The sequence below is a fragment of the Sapajus apella genome, unplaced genomic scaffold (genome assembly GCF_009761245.1).
Source record: "Sapajus apella isolate SASKATOON/1434 unplaced genomic scaffold, GSC_monkey_1.0 scaffold3, whole genome shotgun sequence".
NCBI classification, from domain to species: domain Eukaryota; kingdom Metazoa; phylum Chordata; class Mammalia; order Primates; family Cebidae; genus Sapajus; species Sapajus apella.
The window spans coordinates 1,630,286-1,649,213 of NW_022436943.1; the positions used below are offsets into that span (position 1 = coordinate 1,630,286).

The 18,928-nt window shown below is 36.5% G+C and overlaps 1 protein-coding gene and 1 pseudogene across 1 annotated transcript in view; one reads left to right on the forward strand and one right to left on the reverse strand.

Moving 5' to 3' along the window:
• VPS13B (vacuolar protein sorting 13 homolog B) overlaps window positions 1–18,928 on the reverse strand; it is an 823,218-nt gene that overhangs the window by 600,431 nt on the left and 203,859 nt on the right. The gene's annotated exons all lie outside the window — the stretch shown is intronic.
• LOC116529724 lies at window positions 6,941–8,655 on the forward strand (annotated as a pseudogene).

Consider the following 18,928-nt stretch of genomic DNA (forward strand, 5'->3'; position numbering starts at 1 on the left):
AAAAAAAAAAAAAAAAACACTTAAAAATTCAGAATTTGAAATTACTTTGTGACATCTTCCTTGTGGTAAAAATAAACCTTAGGAGGATTACAATACAATAGATGTAATGAGTAGCAAAGAAGCAGAAAATTAAAAACAACTGGAAAAGTAACTTCCAATTTGTTAGCACATTGATAGTGTTCTGATTGTAGATTTATAGATGCTTTTTATTTCATTCTACATGTTTTCCATATTCTATAGACTATTTTTATAATAACAAGTACATAAAATGTTATTTATTTTATAAAGTATATTAATTAAGCTGAAATACACATTATTTTTAATCCAAAATCCTACATCTTTAATAAAACATAGAAAATGAATGCATTGAGATCTATAGGCAAAGTTATCTGATGCACCATCATTAGTAGTAACAATAAAAGGGGAAAATGACTAAGAAATAGTGATACCCTCTTATACTATAGAATAGTACACAGCTATTAAGAAGAAGAAGTTAAATTACACACTTATGCTGGAACAATAACCACAACGTGGTATTGTGTTTTAAAAAAAAGCAAGTTCCAAATTTTGCATATAATCCCATTAAAATACATACTCAACACAAATCCATACATATGTTTATGTTTGTATCAGCATAAAGGAAGTGAGGTGGGGAAAAAAAGAGATGGAAAGAAGATTAGCTTTTTAAAAAATATTTCTGTGCATACCGATGTACTGTTTCACATATTAAGTATGTACCACTTTTAACAGGTAAAAAACAAAATAGTGTCTATGCTTTGTATTTTTATAAGCAACATATAATCAAAGAATAACCAGGATTAAAAAGAAAGTTTTTTTTTTTTAAATATATGTATACTTTAAGTTCTGGGATACATGTGCAGAATATGCAGGTTTCTTACATAGGTATACATGTGCCATGGTGGTTTTGCTGCTTCCATCACCCCATCACCTACATTAAGTATTTCTCCTAATGCTAAACCTCTGTTTGCCCCCCACCCCCCTGCTATCCCTCCCCTAGCCCTCCACACCCCAACAGGCCCCACTGTGTGATGTTCCCCTCCCTGTGTCCATGAGTTCTCATTGTTCACCTCCCACTTACAAGTGAGAACATGCAGTGTTTGGCTTTCTGTTCTGGCGTCAGTTTGCTGAGAATGATGGTTTCCAACTTCATCCATGTCCCTGCAAAGGACATGAACTCATCTTTTTTATGGCTGTATAGTATTCCATTGTGTAAATGTGCCACATTTTCTTTATTCAGTCTATCATTGATGGGCATTTGGGTTGGTTTCAAGTCTTTGCTATTATAAACACTACCACAATAAACATACGTGTCTTTATAATTAGAATAATTTATAATCCTTTGGGTATATACCCAGTAAAGGAATTGCTGGGTCAAATGGTGTTTCTATTTCAAGATCCTTGAGGAAACGCCACACTGTCTTCCACAATGGTTGAACTAATTTACACTCCCACCAACACTGTAAAACCATTCCTATTTCTCCACATCCTCTCCAGCATCTGTAGTCACCTGATTTTTTAATTATCACCATTCTAACTGGCATGAGATGGTATCTCAATGTGTTTCTAGGTGAAATGCCATGCATTCAGTAAGTAACATTTCATTTAATGTGCTTAAGATTACTCTAAATTTATGACACAATTGGATAGAACCTAATGAGAAGAACCTCAGATTTATATAGAATGTGTCAGCCACACCATTCAATGGCCAGGAGAATAAGGGTCAGTCATTACTATCTGAATTACATATTACTGAAATACATATTATTATCCAATGTGATATCAAATTGGAAAATAATGTGTATTTCGGTATATCACATCAGAATGTGATAACATCGGGATGCTCATTACAGGTCAAATGTAGTGTATACCTATGTAACAATCCTGCAAGATCTGCACATGTACCCTAGAACTTAAAGTATAAAAATAAAAAATTAAAAAGGTCAAATGCAAGGGCCTTACCAACAAAAACAAGACTGGCCTAAGAACCTGCATTTTAGCATGACCCCAAGTGATTCTTACTCAGATGAAAGCTTGAGATACTGTCTTACGTAATTTGGGTAAGCCAAATAAATACCTTCCTCCCTCAGCAGAATTTTGTAGCGGTAACAAAGATGTTTTTCCCTTGCCTTGTAAGATTCTGAATACAAGTTTTATCATATAACAGATATACATATCTAAAAATAAATGTTTTTAGATATATCATGAGACTTATAATGTAGTCAGTCTTATCATTCACTAGACAATAATTACAGGGAAGTAAAATGCCACCAGTTCACATATTACATCTTTTGCATATAATGCTATTTATTTTTGAAGACCCAGTTATTCTCTCATTATTAAAAAACAATTGTTTAGGCTTTTATTATGAATTGAAATAAAATAAACTAGCCAACAACTGTCAGTAATAACATGAAACATCTGTACATCAGACTTTTTTAGAAATTTCATATACATTTCTCAGTAATTTTTTTCAACATAAATTTTATTATAGTCTAACATCATTTATTTTTTATTCTACAAAAACAATGCCAAAATACATTGCAAAAGAAGTTCTTACCAAAATGCATTATATTTTTATGAGCAACTAGGTTCATACTAACTCATCCTACACAACTGAGCTCAAGCATCATCCTTCACCTGTTTGCCCCGTGGTCACTTGTTTTCCCCTAATCCCACCAGGCTGGACTAAGAAGTAATATTTAAGCATTTAATAAATGTTTCCAAAATCTGAAAATAGTATATACTAGAACCAAAATCTACTAATTCACAACATATTTCTACTGTGCTTAGTAACTAAAGACATTGTCTTCACACACACATAAAATCTTACACTAACTTAGAGAAATGTACCATTAATATAAGCACTATGACAGTGGAAGTATAGGACACTTGGAAATTATAAAGGGACCCTTATCCTGGCCTAGATCATTAATATTCAAGGATAAAGAAAAGTAAACCAGGAAAGGGTGTGAGGGTAGAGTAAATTGAAATACTCCAGGCAATGGAAAAGCATGACCTGCAAACCTAAGGAAAGAACTACAACTGCCCACAGGTCTATTACAGAAGTTTACTGGTAGTACAGCCTATAGGAAGCAGGGATGAAAGCAACAGGAGCTGAAATTGGAGAAATGGAGGTCATTAAGTGTTTTAGAAAGAGTTTGCCACTCTTAAGTTAAAGTTTAAAAAAAAAAAAAAAGATCACCCCAACCTGCATAATGCAGGTCAGGTAACAATTCTTTTCTTGTATGAATTTTTTAAAATTTATTTTACTTTATTTCAATGATGTGGGGGGAACAGGCAGTTTGGGTTATATGGATAAGTTCTTTAGTGGTGATTTCTCTAATTTTGGTGCACTCATCACCGAAGCACATACACCACTCTACCCAATGTGTAGTCTTTTATCACTCACCCCCCACTCAGTTAATTCTATATCCCTGTGGTATAGCCTACTAACCAAAAACGTTCATAATTTTTTCTGTTTCAGTCATTACTTTTATTAAATATTTATTCATTTCTTATTTTTCACTGACAATATATTTACATGGCCTGTTTTCCTTTTTACTGAAACATTTTCCTTGCCTCCACTTTACCTTAGCCTGGTTGCCTACCCCAACATTTTGACAAAAAGCCTCAAATGTTACCCTTGAATTGTCGATGTACTGAAAAACAATAGTGATCAAATGTTAAAGAGAGATATAATCCTCTATTTTCATAGTAATTTTTCCATTTTTAATTAAGCAATCCAAACAGTGTCTATAAAAGAAAACATAAAATATTTGGGGAGAAATACCATCAGGTATCTCATTTGCTTCAAAAGTTAAGGTGTTGTATTAGTCCTAGTCCGTTTTCACCCTGCTGATAGATATGCCTGAGACTCGTCAATTTACAAAGGAAAGAGTTTTCACTGGATTTACAGTTCCACGTGGCTGGGGAATCCTCACAATCACGGCGGAAGGCAAGGAGGAGCAAGTTACATCTGATGTGGATAGTGGCAGGTAAAAAATGAGAGAGCTTGTGAAGGGGAATGCCTCTTTTTAAAACCATTCAGATCTTGTGAGACTTATTCACTATCATGAGAACAGCACAGGAAAGACCTTCCACCAGGTCCCTCCCACAACATGTGGGAATTCAAGATGAGATTTGGGTGGGCACACAGCTAAGCCATATCAGGTGTGGTTATAGAACTGGGATTTTTGAAATTACTCTATATCTAAGATAGCTTCCACAGCATTATCAAATGTAAGAGATCCCAGAATACTATACACATCACATGAGCAATGCCTCTTTTTTCTCCATTCTCCCCTTACCTTTTTAAAAATATTCAGGTGATTTTACAGGGTGAATGTAATAGGACATGAAGATCATTGCTGTCTGTAGTTAGAAACATATTCAAATTCATCTGTTCTCTGCTTCAGCAGACATCATTTAAAAGCTACTTGGTAGCCAGGGATGGTAGCTCATGCCTGTAATCCTAGCACTATGGGAGGCCAAGGCAGGTGGATCAAGAGGTCAGGAGTTGAAGACCAGCCTGGCCAAGATGACGAAATCTCGTCTCTACTGAAAATACAAAAATTAGCTGGGTGCAGTGGCGGGTGCCTATAATCCCAGCTACTTAGGAAGCTGAGGCAGAGAACTGCTTCAACCCAGGAGGCGGAGGTGGCAGTGACCAGAGATTGCACCACTGCACTCCAGCCTGGGCAACAGAGCAAGACTCCGAATAAAAAAAAGAAAAAGCTACTTGGTAAAACCATTACAGTTTCAAACTTTAAAGTCATTAAGGACAGAGTTTAGAAATCCCATCAAATTAAAATCAACAGGTCAGGCACCGTGGTTTATACCTGTAATCCTAGCACTTTGGGAGGCCAAGGCAGGTGGATCACTTGAGGCCAGGAGTTCAAGACCAGCCTAGCCAACATGGCCAAGCCCTGTCTCTACTACAAATACAAAAATTAGTCAAACGTGGTGGCACATGCCTGTAATCCTAGCTACTCGGCAGACTGAGGCAGGAGAATTGCTGAACCTGGGAGGCAGAGGTTGCAGTGAGCCAAGATCACGCCAATGCACTCCAGCATGAGCAACAGAGCAAGACTCTGTCTTTAAAAAGAAAAAAAATTGACATCAACAAATGAATTAGATGTTATACCTATCATTAAAGCAAAATCCTTGAGAACTGTTTTCCAGAACTTAGATAATGCCTCCACAACACAATTGGCCAATGAAAGTGGATGAAAAAGTGCTCTGAGGCATCAGCCAGTAAATGCCACCAGGGTTTGCCGTGAGTGAGATGCACAACATATTAAACCACAGTTAATTAAATCAAACCAGCTCTTGCATTATTAAAATGTGTCCTCTATTACTTATTTGTATACTATGCAGCTGTTTTTGAACTTTAAGATCTCTACACCCACCCACAGTAAACACTACTTTACTTTCATTTATTGACAATGAAATCAATAAGTGGTTACCATTGTTTTCTACTGTAGAGGGGAAAAAAAGCAAAATTTTATTTTATTTCTCTATTACCTCTAATTCACAGTGAGTGGTTCTAATAAAAATCTCACGAAAGAACTAAAGGAAAATGAAATAACAGTGAAAATGTTTTATATGGTAGTACTTATTTGTGTAACAAATTATGTTGAAAGGTACTTCAGTGGATTTAATGTAATGCATTACTTAGTTAAGAAGAAAAATAATTGGCAATTCCTCTTTGTTGAAACATAAAAAATTCTTTAAATAATATATATAATATGCAGCCTACTAAATGATTAGTTAAAACAGAAACTAGCCTCTAAAAAATATTTAGGCTGAAAATACAGGATTTTTCTATTAAAATTACCCTCTTTTAAACTTATCCAACATTTTGTAAAATTTGGGTAAATTAATAAATATGTTAGGCACACAGAAAAGGTATAGATTTTACTACTTTCCACATTGTTAAAATTTAGCAAACTACTGCAGCAAAACCCAAATATCATCATTATAGAATGACTTTTTGTAATACAAAGATAAATGTAGAATCTAATTTAAAAGAAATTTTCATTATAAATTTATATTAAGCATGGTAAGAGTTGGTTTTTAATATGACAGAATGGTACTCAATTTCTTACCTGCTGTCAGCTGCTATATTATTACTATAATCTCTACACATTTGCAATAATAAAGGTATTCAATTCCAACTGAAATAGATGTGGAAGCAAGACTTTTTTGATAGCACTGAAGATGCTGATACTTATAGCAACTTATTACATTTTCTTTCCTCTATAACAATTCATGAATTAAAAATCTACAGAGAAATGGTTGTAAAGCACTCTTGTAAAAGTCTTATTTTAAGATTACTGAGAAAGTAAGGTATGTTCTAGATAATCTAATATTTCTCTAACACTTTCTTCTTTTCATACTCCATATTTTTCCATCATTATATTTGAGTCAGGAATTATTTTCTTGGATACTGTTAATCATTTTGTTTTCCTTCCTTGAACATTCTATTTCTCTCTTTAATTCAATCTTATAAATGTGAATAAATCCCAAATAGGGCATTATTTTGAGAGACTTGTTGCAATTAAACAGAAAATATATATAGTTTAAATGTTTTATTAATGCTTGTACATTAAACAATTTAAGAAATTATACAAAGAATGAGGGTATAATGCAACCTCTATTAATGTCTTATTTTTATTTAAATGTTTATGAACAATTTGACTTTGAAAAATTATAAAGACTTTCATAAAGTTAATCATGTACTGGGGACTCACGTTAGCACACCCCCTAACTCTACCCAGCACATGCTCTGCTCTAAGCTGGGCGGACCCCCCGGCTCTGGCCAACACCCCCCACCAACCCACCCAACCCCAGCCTGGGGAGAGCCCCTTCCCCACAGGCATGTGGAGTGGGGGCAGGGCAGCGGTAAGGCCAAGGTAAAGTAGAAATGCATGGGAAAATCATGGAAGTTGATTGCTCAGTGGCTAAAAAGCTAAGGAGCAGGAAAATTCAGATTTGAAACATCCCTCCTCACCTGAAGTGGGAGGTGTTGGATGGATTTTTGGCTCAATATGGGACAGCGGAGAACGTGCAACAAGTCAATACAGACACAGAACCTGCCGTTGGCAACATCACATACGCAACTAGAGAAGCAGCAAAAATAGCCATGGAGAAGCAAAGCAGGCATCAGTTTGCAAACAACTCCTTCAAGATTTCCTACATCCCAGATGAAGAGGTGAGCTCCCTGTCACCCCCTCAGTGAGCCCAGGGTAGGGACCACTCTTCCCAGGAGCAAGGCCACGCCCCTGGGGGCTCTTCTCAGGCCAGACTGATTTCCCACTGCTGATCCTGGTCCCCACCCAGTTTGCTGGTGCCATTATCAGAAAAGAGGGCTTGAGCATAAAAACACCAGTAAGCAGACCCAGTCCCAGGTAGACATCCATAGAAAAGAGAACCCTGGAGCTGCAGATAAGCCTGTCACTATCCATGCCACCCCAAAGGGGACTTCTGAAGGACACCACATGATTCTTGAAGTCATGCAGAAAGGCAGATGAGACCACACTAGCTAAAGATATTCCTCTGAAAATCTTTGCCTGCATTGCTTGATTGGAAGACTGGAAAAGAAGGCAGAAATTTGAAGAAAATTGAACATGAAAGAGGGACCAGGATAACAATCTCATCTTTGCAGGATTTGAACATATACAACCCGGAAAGAACCATCACTTTGAAAGGCACAGTTGAGGCTTGTGCCAGTGATGAGATAGAGATTATGAAGAAGCTGCATGGGGCCTTTGAAAATGATACGCTGACTGTTAATACCCACTCCGGATACTTCTCCAGCCTGTACGCCCATCACCAGCTTTGCCTGTTTCTGCATCATCACCCTTATCCAGAGCAGGGGATTGTGAATCTCTTCATCCCAACCCAGGCTGTGGGTGCCATCATCAGGAAGAAAGGGGCACACACCAAACAGGTGGTGAGGTTCGCTGGAGCCTCCACCAAGGCCCAGGGAAGGATCTTTGGGAAACTTAAAGAAGAAAACTTTTTTTTTTTTTTGAGACGGAGTTTCACTCATGTTACCCAGGCTGGAGTGCAATGGCGCGATCTCGGCTCACCGCAACCTCCGCCTCCTGGGTTCAAGCAATTCTCCTGCCTCAGCCTCCTGAGTAGCTGGGATTACAGGCACGCACCACCATGCCCAGCTAATTTTTTGTATTTTTAGTAGAGACGGGGTTTCACCATGTTGACCAGGATGGTCTCGATCTCTTGACCTCGTGATCCACCCGCCTCGGCCTCCCAAAGTGCTGGGATTACAGGCTTGAGCCACCGCGCCCAGCCAAGAAGAAAACTTCTTTAACTCCAAAGAGGAAGTGAAGCTGGAAACCTATATCAGAGTGCCCTCTTCCACAGCCGGCCGGGTGACTGGCAAAGGTGGCAAGACCATGAATGAACTACAGAACTTAACTGGTGCAGAAGTCATCATGCCTCATGACCAAACGCAAGATGAAAATAAGGAAGTGGTCATCAGAACATCAGAATTGTCGGGCATTTTTTGCTAGCCAGACTGCACAGCACAAGATCAGGGAAACTGTAAAAGAGGTGAAGCAGCAGAAGCAAAAATATCCTCAGGGAGTCACCTCACAGCACAGCAAGTAAGGCTCCCACAGGCACCAGCAAAACAACAGATGAATGTGGCCCTTCCAACATCTGACAGAATGGGACCAAACGCAGCCAGCCTGATTGGGAGCAAACCGAAGACCATCTGAGGAATGAGAAGCCTACAGTCTGCGGAGGCGCCCAGGGTCTCTGCGGAGGCACCCAGGGTCTCTGCAGAAGCCCTGAGAATCCCAGGGACCAAGGAGGGGTGGAGAAGGTCAGTCAGGTTTGTCAGACCACCAGGCCCTGCCTCCCACCCCCCAGGGCCTCTGCAGGCTTCAGCCATCCACTTTAACATCCACTCGGATTTCTCCTTAACTCCAATGACCCTATCCCTGGTTAATCAAACTAACATAGGTAAACCTGTTCAAAGCCAAGCAAAATACACACCCTCTCTTGTGGCAAATCGTCTCTGTACATGTGTGTACATATTCGAAGGGGAAGATGTTAAGAAATGTGGCTTGTAAGTTACACAGGGTGCCTGCAGCAGCAATAGATTTTGAAAATAATATATCAAATAATTCAACTAACTCCAATTTTCAAACAATTATTACATTTTTTTCTTTTTAAAGAGAAAGCAGTCTTTTCTAGACTCTAAAGAAGAAAGCCTTTCTTTGGGAGGTCTCACAGTAAAGAGGGGAGCTTCGAGGTCACCCACACAACATTTACCCAGAGGGAAATCTCACCCTAAGGACACTCACAGCAGTTCTGGATCACCTGTGTAAGTCAACAGAAGGGATGTCATCTCCTTGAAGAGAAAGCTCTGTCATTCCTCATGCCTGTCTAGCTCATACACCCATTTCTCTTTGCTTCACAGGTTTCAAACTGTTTTTTTTTTTTTTTGCATACTGCTATATAATTCTGTCTCCCCTCCCTCCCCTCCCCACCCCTCCTTCTCCATCTCCATTCTGCTGAATTCCCTCATCCCTTCCTTTCAATCCCGTATCTATGCAACCCCACCCAAGCAAAGCAGTGCTCTGAGTATCACATCACACAAAAGGAACAAAAGCAAAACACACAAACCAGTCTCAACCTACACTTAGTTACTAAAAAGAACAAGAGTCAATGGTACTTGTCCTAGAATTTTGGAAGAGGAAAACAGGAACCCATCAAACCAACCAATCAACCAAAGAAAAAATTCCACAATGAAAGAACATATTTTGCCTTTTTGCATTTTGGTATATAAGCCAACAATATTAAGCAAAATGATTTCTTTCTTTAAAAAAAAAAAATGGAAGTAGCAATTTACACAAGGTTGTTGGCCCAAGGGGTTAAATTTACAGATATAGATAGATAGATAGATAGATAGATAGATATTTTTTTTTAATGAGAAAAAAAAAACACAGAAAAAGCTACCTCAGGTGTTTTTTACCTCAGCACCTCGCTCTTGTGTTTCCCTTAGAGATTTTGTAAAATTGATAGTTGGAGCATTTTAAAAATTTTTTTTAATAAAAATGAGTTGGGGAAAAAAATAAGATATCAACTGCCCAGCCTGGAGAAGGTGACAGTCCAAGTGTGCAACAACTGTTCTGAATTGTCTTCCACTAGCCGAGAACCTATATGGCCTTCTTTTGGACAAATCTTGAACAATGTTTATTTAAAAAACAAAAAGAGATGGCAAAGAAAAACAGAGAGCAAACATTGGAAATGTCCTGAATTTTAATAGGGTATGCACCATTAGGCCTTTTTGTGCTAAAAGAGGAACATGTACTAGTTTATATGAACAAGACATTACACCACCAGATTGTAATGCGAGTTTCCTCTACTGAAAACTGTTCTGTGACCAAAAAAAATAAAGAAAAAAAGGAAATATATCCAGCTAACAACAACAACAAGAAAAAAATGTACTAAGTTAGTATTTGTGTTAACTGTCAATTTCCTGACCTAATTATTGAACTTATGAAATCATGATTTCTATCCATGAAACTAACAGCTTCTACAATTATTAACAATTATAGTATTTAACTCTGGTGATAAACATTTATACTTTAACTCATTGACAGAACTCTAACACATAAAGCCTATGAGCATATGTTCATTGTTTGTTACATTTAGAATGCTTACCTGTAATTAAAAGTAAATGCTAAAACACTAACAAAAAGTTCAAATGACATGCCTCATTTATCTAAGTAATGTTAAGCTACTAGATATAATGGTAAGCATTTTCACACACAAATTCAGGATTTCCAGAAATGACACTGAAGTGACAATTCTGCTATTCAACTTCCCAAAGGCCAAGGCCAAAGCTGAAACCAAAAAGTAGATTTCAGATGAATACCAAACTTGAATATGCATTTCTAGTATCCCTAATAAAAGTAACAGTAAAACTGTAGCAATTTCCATTTATAGAACAGTCATGGTATACCAGACATTCTATATTATTTCACTTACTTCTCACTGTACTCCTATAAAGCAAGTACTGCTGGTGTTCCCCACTCTACAAAAGAGGAAACTGATTCTTAAAGAGGTAAAGAGACTTGCCTAAATCACATGGTTAACAAATGGCATGGCCAAGGTTCAAACTGGGGCACTGAGAAGACATTTCTCAGAACTGGAACCTAGTTTTCATTAACAATTATAAGTCTTAAATAAGAATCAACATGAGTAGCCGGGCGCGGTGGCTCACGCCTATAATCCCAGCACTTTGGGAGGCCAAGGCGGGTGGATCACGAGGTCAAGAGATCGAGACCATCCTGGTCAACATGGTGAAACCCCGCCTCTACTAAAAATACAAAAAATTAGCTGGGCATGGTGGCGCGTGCCTGTAGTCCCAGCTGCTCAGGAGGCTGAGGCAGGAGAATTGCCTGAACCCAGGAGGCGGAGGTTGCGGTGAGCCGAGATCGCGCCATTGCACTCCAGCCTGGGTCACAAGAGCGAAACTCCGTCTCAAAAAAAAAAAAAAGAATCAACATGAGTAAACTTTGAATTAGGTAAGTCAATATTTTGGAGAGGGAAGAGATCTAAAATTTCCTATAGGAGGAAGACTTCTGACCTCAAGGAAAATAAAAACAGCTCGGGAAGGCAGTACTGTGCAGGTCCCTGCTATATGCAGGAATCTTGGGAGTTTTCAATTGTGTCCTGTACTACAAACAGAGAGCTATATGGCTTGAGTGAGGGACTAATTAAACTTTAAAGACTCAGTACAGTCACATAACAAGTTTAAAATGCCTAAATAAAATTCCTACAGAAGCATTTATTTACTTTTTTTAGAGCTAAGAATAGGCAAAAAAACACAAACATGTATAATAAGTTATATAAACCCAACTAAAAATTAAAATTAATATGGCTTATAATTCAGTAATAAATAGTTACTTAAAAGCAAAATAACTGGTTAATGAGTTACTACATAAACACAGGAAATGGATAAAATAAACTGTAATAATGGAATTAATGTATATTTTCTGCAGATGTTACACAATTACCAGTAATATAAAAGAATTCTCCAAGTGACAACATAGTATGTCTTAAGTCAGAAGTCAAGATATAGTTGCATTACGACTATTAAATGTGGAAACAGGCAAGCAGTAGTAAACTTTCTAAACCATAAGTCAAATTATATCACTCTTTTGGTTAAAGCCCTCCAGTGACCTCCCAATGCTATTAGAATAAAATCCAAAATTCTTACCGTGGCTTGCAAGGATTTCAAATATGACACTTGCCAAACTCTCTGACCTTGTTTCTCTGCACTCTCTTTTTTTTTAATCTCAGAATTCTCTAGCCAAATTCGCCTTCTATCTCTCCTTCATGCCAAGGTCTTGCCCATAACAGGTCCTTTATATCAGATTTTCTGTTTGCTTAGAAAATTCTTCTGTACCCTTGCTCTACATGAGAACAGGGACATGTCTGTTTTGTTCATGTCACCCATGCACAGCACTAACCCTAGCACACAGTGCCAAATCCTTAACACTGACTGACTGACTGACTGACTGACTGACTGACTGACTGAATGAATGATGATAATCAATCAATCAATCAATCAATGAATAATTAGTAGCATCCCAAGGTCCACCCCACCTTCAACAAAGAACACAGTGCTGGGCTAAAAGGAGCATGATTAGCTGACAGTCTTCAGCTGTTAGCTTTTATAAACATTGACTTCAACTTTTCAGCCAAGGGCATTCTCCTCTTGTAGAGGCCCAGAACCAATGCCTGAATAATGGTGGTCAAGGGCCTAGCCATTTCCACGACTGAGGGCTGGTCCAACAACCTTTGCTCCAGAGGTCCCTACTGGGTTACCCAAAGACCTTGTAAAATGAGGTTAACAATGTGATGACTCTTTCCATCTAATCTTGTTCCCAACTTTTTCTTTTCACAGGTGTTGCTCACTAGCATGCAGTTTGCAGTCCTAATTCCATCTCAGGGTCAGCTTTCTGGAAAACCTAACCAGCCCTAATTCCACTCCTTATACTTACAAATAAAATGCCATTATGAACAGTGCACAGAATATTCATTTTATATGAACCATGTGATGAATTGAGCTTACTACCACCCTCATCCTCCACTAACATTTACACACACACACACACACCCCAACCACAAAATGTCAACTCTTCTCTGAAGCCTTCACATATAATCATCTGCTCTTCTCTTATGGCTTCCTTTTGAACGTCTAGCAGTACTTACCATACACTATTATAATTATGTGTTTATATATTTTTTTCCCTATTAAAGATGGAGCTACTGCAATCTGTACCTTCTTTGCATTAATAACTCCAGTGCCTTATAATATACCTGGTACAAATAGGATGTTCTATCAATTTCTTGATGAAGAAAGGATACAAACTAAAAGTAAGTTTTGTTTAAAAAAAAAACTTCATACAAACTACATACGCTTTATCTGTGAGACTGAATAACTATAGCCAGCAAATTCAAGCCCCAAACATTCACATGCTAAAAATAAGTAACTTTATTTTTCTTAGTGAATAAATTCTTTTTGCTTTTGAGATACAGTAGTTAACGGTAAAATTGAAAGCTACTAGGCAACTTGAAGGACTATTCATTTTGAATTTTTTAGGACACTCCCCGACAAGTACATATTGGTTACCAAGGAAAAATGAAACACTGGTTTTTACAACTCATTAAATTTCTTTTCAACTTCATATAACCTGTCAGCTCTCAACTGTACTCTCCAGGGACAAAAATCAAGCCTAACATTCCTAGCACATAAGCACAAAATAAAAGTAATCCATGAAAAACACATACAAAAAATAAAGTGTCTATAAGGAAAGTATTTTACAAATTACAAAATTTTAATTTTGAGAATTGCTAAGCCATTTTATTTTCTGAGAACAGTTAAGCCATTTTACTTCTTTTAAAAATTCAGTGTGTTAAAATGGGCATTACTCCACCACCTAGTAATCACAGAATAGGTTAACAATTTAGAAATTCAAGTATTCGAAAGGACGGCTAAGCCTCCCATAGGAAATAAAAGTGGAAATGAGTCCAAGGGAGAAAATGGCTTGGTTCCACACCCTTAAAATTGCCTACACCAATGCATCAAAAAAATAAAAATAAGCCCCCTGAGTCTGGGTCAGCAGCATAGTGTTACTACTTAAGCAATGGGTCATCAATGGCAATGGTAGGCTGATTAATGGTTGAGGTAATATATTTACTTACTGTAGTGTGGAACTGTATAACAGCACCGCCAACAGTACAAAGAGTTCTTGTGTGGATATCATATACAAAGAAATACTATAACCATCTACTACATATATTTTAATATGAATATATGAAACATACCAGAACAGTTTAAAAAGTAGACACAAATAAACTATATTATAAATCCTAATCATTCAACTTGTTAAAAAAAAAATACTGAACTTCATTCAGCAATTATATTTTCCCAAAAAAAGCACCTCATTTTTGCTACTCGTTATTAAAATGTGATCCTAATTAAAACAAAGATAAGAGAATCTTCCTAAAATCTAAAAGATAAAAGCAAAAATGTTAATATGGAAAAAGGCAGCTTTTCAAGTAAGCCATTCCCTCAACTATAAAAAAAAAATATTTTACACTTATGGCACTGATTTTTCTTTATATTTAATAGGCAGCTCCAATTAAATGTACGTAACTCCAAAAGTAACATACATAACATAGACATACATGTTTACTGTACTCATTGGAGTCCAGTGAGTACAATAAATATGTATTATATACGTTACTTTTCAGAGCTCTTGAGAAATCTATTTTGAAATTAACCAAGAAAAGAAATAGGTAGGGGAAGAGTTTTACTATATGTGTTCCCAGTGCCTGGTACAGAAATTAACATACAACAGTGTCTATATACGTTTATTGAATACAAAAATTAATATTAGATTAATATCAGGTTTTTTTCTTAATGATAAAATATTTCTTTTTCTCAATATGTGGAAGCGTAAAAAAGTTGATATATCATGGAGGTGGACAACAGAATGATAGCCTGGGAACAGTGTGTGGATGAGTTGCAGGAGACAAAAAGAAATGGGTCAGTGAGTACAAACTTACAGGCAGACAGAAGGTATAACTCCTAATGTTGATAGCAGAGTAGGGAGGCAAGTAGCAACAATGTCTTTTATATTTTGAAGTAACTCAAAGAAAGAAACTGAAAACTTTTCAACATATAGAAATGATAAATACTCAAAGTGATGAATACTCCAAATATTCTGACTTGATCATTACCCATTCTATGCATGCAACAAAATATCACCTATGCCACATAAATATGTAAAATATTATGTATCAATATTCTAAAATTTCTTTACACAGAGAAGATATTATTGGTACCAAGAGTCTTGTTTTCTGAAAATTATTATACCTATAACATGTTAGGCAAGATTGATATTAAGAATCACTGCCTGAAACGCAATGCCCAAGAGTCATAAGTGAACCTAATTTCGACCCAATATTTGTACTCTCAGAAATTTTTTCAGGAAAATAACTTAAAAATATCAGCATGCATAAAGATGAATAATGCTGTATCTAAAAAACAATAATAAACCACCTAAATTTCAACTGTTATGAATTTCCAAAAAAAAAAAAAAAACTCAGTGTAACTCAATTTAAAAGTATATAAGGTATATACCATATAACTGGCACAACATGTTAGATAGCATACTCTAGGAACTTAAAAGAAGTACACCTAAAACAGTCTGAAAGATTTGAAGCTTCAGCTATGTCTTAATGGAAAAGCAGGTTAAGCAGACAAGAAGAAGAAATGGTTATGAGAGTAGGCAAGATGTTGCAGGAAGACGTAGTAGCATGTGTAACAGCAAGGAGGTATGAGAGACTGTATGTTTCGGCTAGAAGTGTACTGTAAGTAGTTCAGTAGTTCGAAGTAGCTAAAGAAAGGGGTTTGAGGAAGACAGTTTCCCACAATGAGTGAAAGAGAAGGTCATGAAAAGACCATGTACTAACATGGCAATAAGTTCCAACTTTATCTTGAGGACGAATGAGAAACCCCTGAAGGATACAATCAGAATTTAATTTTAGAAAGATCACTAAGACTTCAGTGGAGAGAATGAATTTTGCAAAAGAATAAGAGATAACTTGGAAAGATATTATTACAACAATACCAGTCAAAAACAAAAGCACGGTAACACAAAGTAGAGAGGCCAGGAAGATTCAGCAGGAGGAAATAACATAACATGATGACTTACAAAATGCAGACAAGAGAAAATCTTAAGTTAAAGAGAATTCCTAGGTGTTTTACATAATACAAGGGATAAATTGTGATACCATTAGCCATGATTAGAAAACAACAGTTAAATTTCCTTCTGAATACTGTGAATTTTAGATACCCTAGCATATTCAAATAAAGTTAACAATTTCAGAGAGAGGTTCTGGGCTACAGCATTAAATTAAATGAAGCAGTTGTCAGTATATGGGTTGTAGCTGAAGGGACATAGGAGAAGGAGAGTACTCAATGTACTCCCTTAAGATCAAGAATAAAAAGACAAAGAAGAGCCCACAAATCAGAAGAGAGTTCTATGTATGTCAAATACAGAATCAGGAAGTTAGAACTACAAAATATACAATGGACTCAGCATCAAAGCTAATTGGAGAGGCAACATGTATATAATTCTAAGTCATTTCTCTGTGACAGGAAAGAGTAAAATAAAATGAGACCTCGGGCGGAACTCTGAATCTAAGACAATTTTCCATTTTTATGCTTTCCACAATAAGAGAGACAATCAGAGCGATATGTGACCACCATAAAGAGAAATTTTAAAACATAATGTTATGAAAAGAAGAGCATAACATGAAATGGTAAACACATAATAAATAAAACCATGTAAAAATTTATATATGAAGACATGAGTTGGAAGAGAACATGGAAAATTAAAAACAGGCATACTATACTTGTATCTTCTTGCTTTTATGATTTCCTTTAATGCTGTCCTATGCTTTAATAAGTGAGTAAAAAGAAAATAACCACTCTATGCATCTCCTCACCAAATACCATCATGATATTAATATAATTAATTAGCTATGGATAGTCCTATAATTAATAACTTAATGAAAAATAAACTCATGATTCAATCCTAATTTTCTAATAATCATTTCATCTAATCCTAAAATGTGCATTCCTAAAAGTGATCTGGCTGTTTCCAAACATCTCCATACTATAAGCTTTCCCATGTCTCACTACACTTGGAAAATATGAGGTAAATGACATGTTAACTTGAATAATCATAAAAATGCTTAGAAAGTAAAAGGTTCATTTAACAAAAAAAAACTTAGAAATGTTTCCATATGTTTCTATGAAGTATTCTTTTCCCACTAAATGAACACATTCAAGATTTTATTTCTGGCTTTGTTTCAGAAAAAAAAAAAAAAAAAAACCCATCTGCATAGTACAGCACTTACAAGCACATCTCAGTCATGCAACAGTTATGTCACAGCTCATATATCAAATAAAAATCACATTCAAGCCCACACAACCTCACAGACCCAAAGTCTTCCTTTCTATTAAGAGTATTCCTGAGAGAGCTCTCACTGCACCCCGCTGCTGATGTCACATGACTTTTGTTAGGATGTTAAATCCTGAAGCTGAAATATCAAACAGTTTGGAATGCAGTTGTGAATGACCTAAAGAACCAACTTTCACTCTTTATAAACTATGAATATTTCCTTTTCACAGAAGCAGGTGCAGAAGTGGTGAAAAAAACTTACTATGCCTCACCATACTTCGGTTTTTTAAATAAAGTATTCTTTCATTATATGAATGTCAATAAAATAATGTTCCATTTAATACTTAGAATAATCTTTATAGAGTCTTTGAATGCATCTCTATTCAATATATACGTATATAAAAATATGTTCATTGTAGATTAGAAATACTCCATTATCTAGAGCAGTTTTTACAAACTTCATGTATTTGTATACCAATTTTATTAGGACTATCCTATCCATGTATCCTTCGTACTACTATTTACTTAAAAAAGCAGCAGTGATTACATAGAGGATAAGAGGTCAGACACTGTCAGGGTACATGGATTGACATTCCAGCTCTGCCACTTACACGATTCATAACTAAGGGCAAGAATGTTTACCTCTCTGTGCTCTAATGTCTCAGATTCTCATTCGTACAATGGAAATAATAATAGTATCTACCTCTCAAAACTGTTGTGAAGACTAAATGACACAACAGACATCAAGTATGGACAACAGGGCCTCGTATATAATAATTACTATTAATACTATTAATGTTTTTTCTTTAAATTTACTCATTTTACAATTTTTAGTTCACAATGTATTTTATAAGCAAACTTTTATTCCACTATGATTTTAAGCAGTAATATTTTAAATCGCATGTATAAATATGTGGGATATATTTTTCCTAATATAAAGTAAAATAATTTCTAAAATTAAAGTTTCCCACATATTACTTAAAATCGTCTTCTATATCAGGCTGGGCACAGAGGCTCATGCCTGTAATCCCAGCACTTTGGGAGGCCAAGGCAAGCAGATCACTTGAGATCAGGAGTTTGAGACCAGCCTGGTGAAACCCGTCTCTACGGAAAACACAAAAATTAGCCAGGCATGGTGATGTATGCCTGTAATCCCAGCTACTTGGGAGGCTGAAGCACGAGAATTGCTTGAACCCAGGAGGTGCAGATTGCTGTGAGCCAAGATCGTACCACTGCACTCCACCCTGGGCAACACAGTAAGAGACTCCATCAAAATGAAATAAGATGATGAGACGAGACGAGACGAGACGAGACGAGACGAGACGAGATAGATGACATGAGAAGAGAAGAGAAGAGAAGAGAAGAGAAGAGAAGAGAAGAGAAGA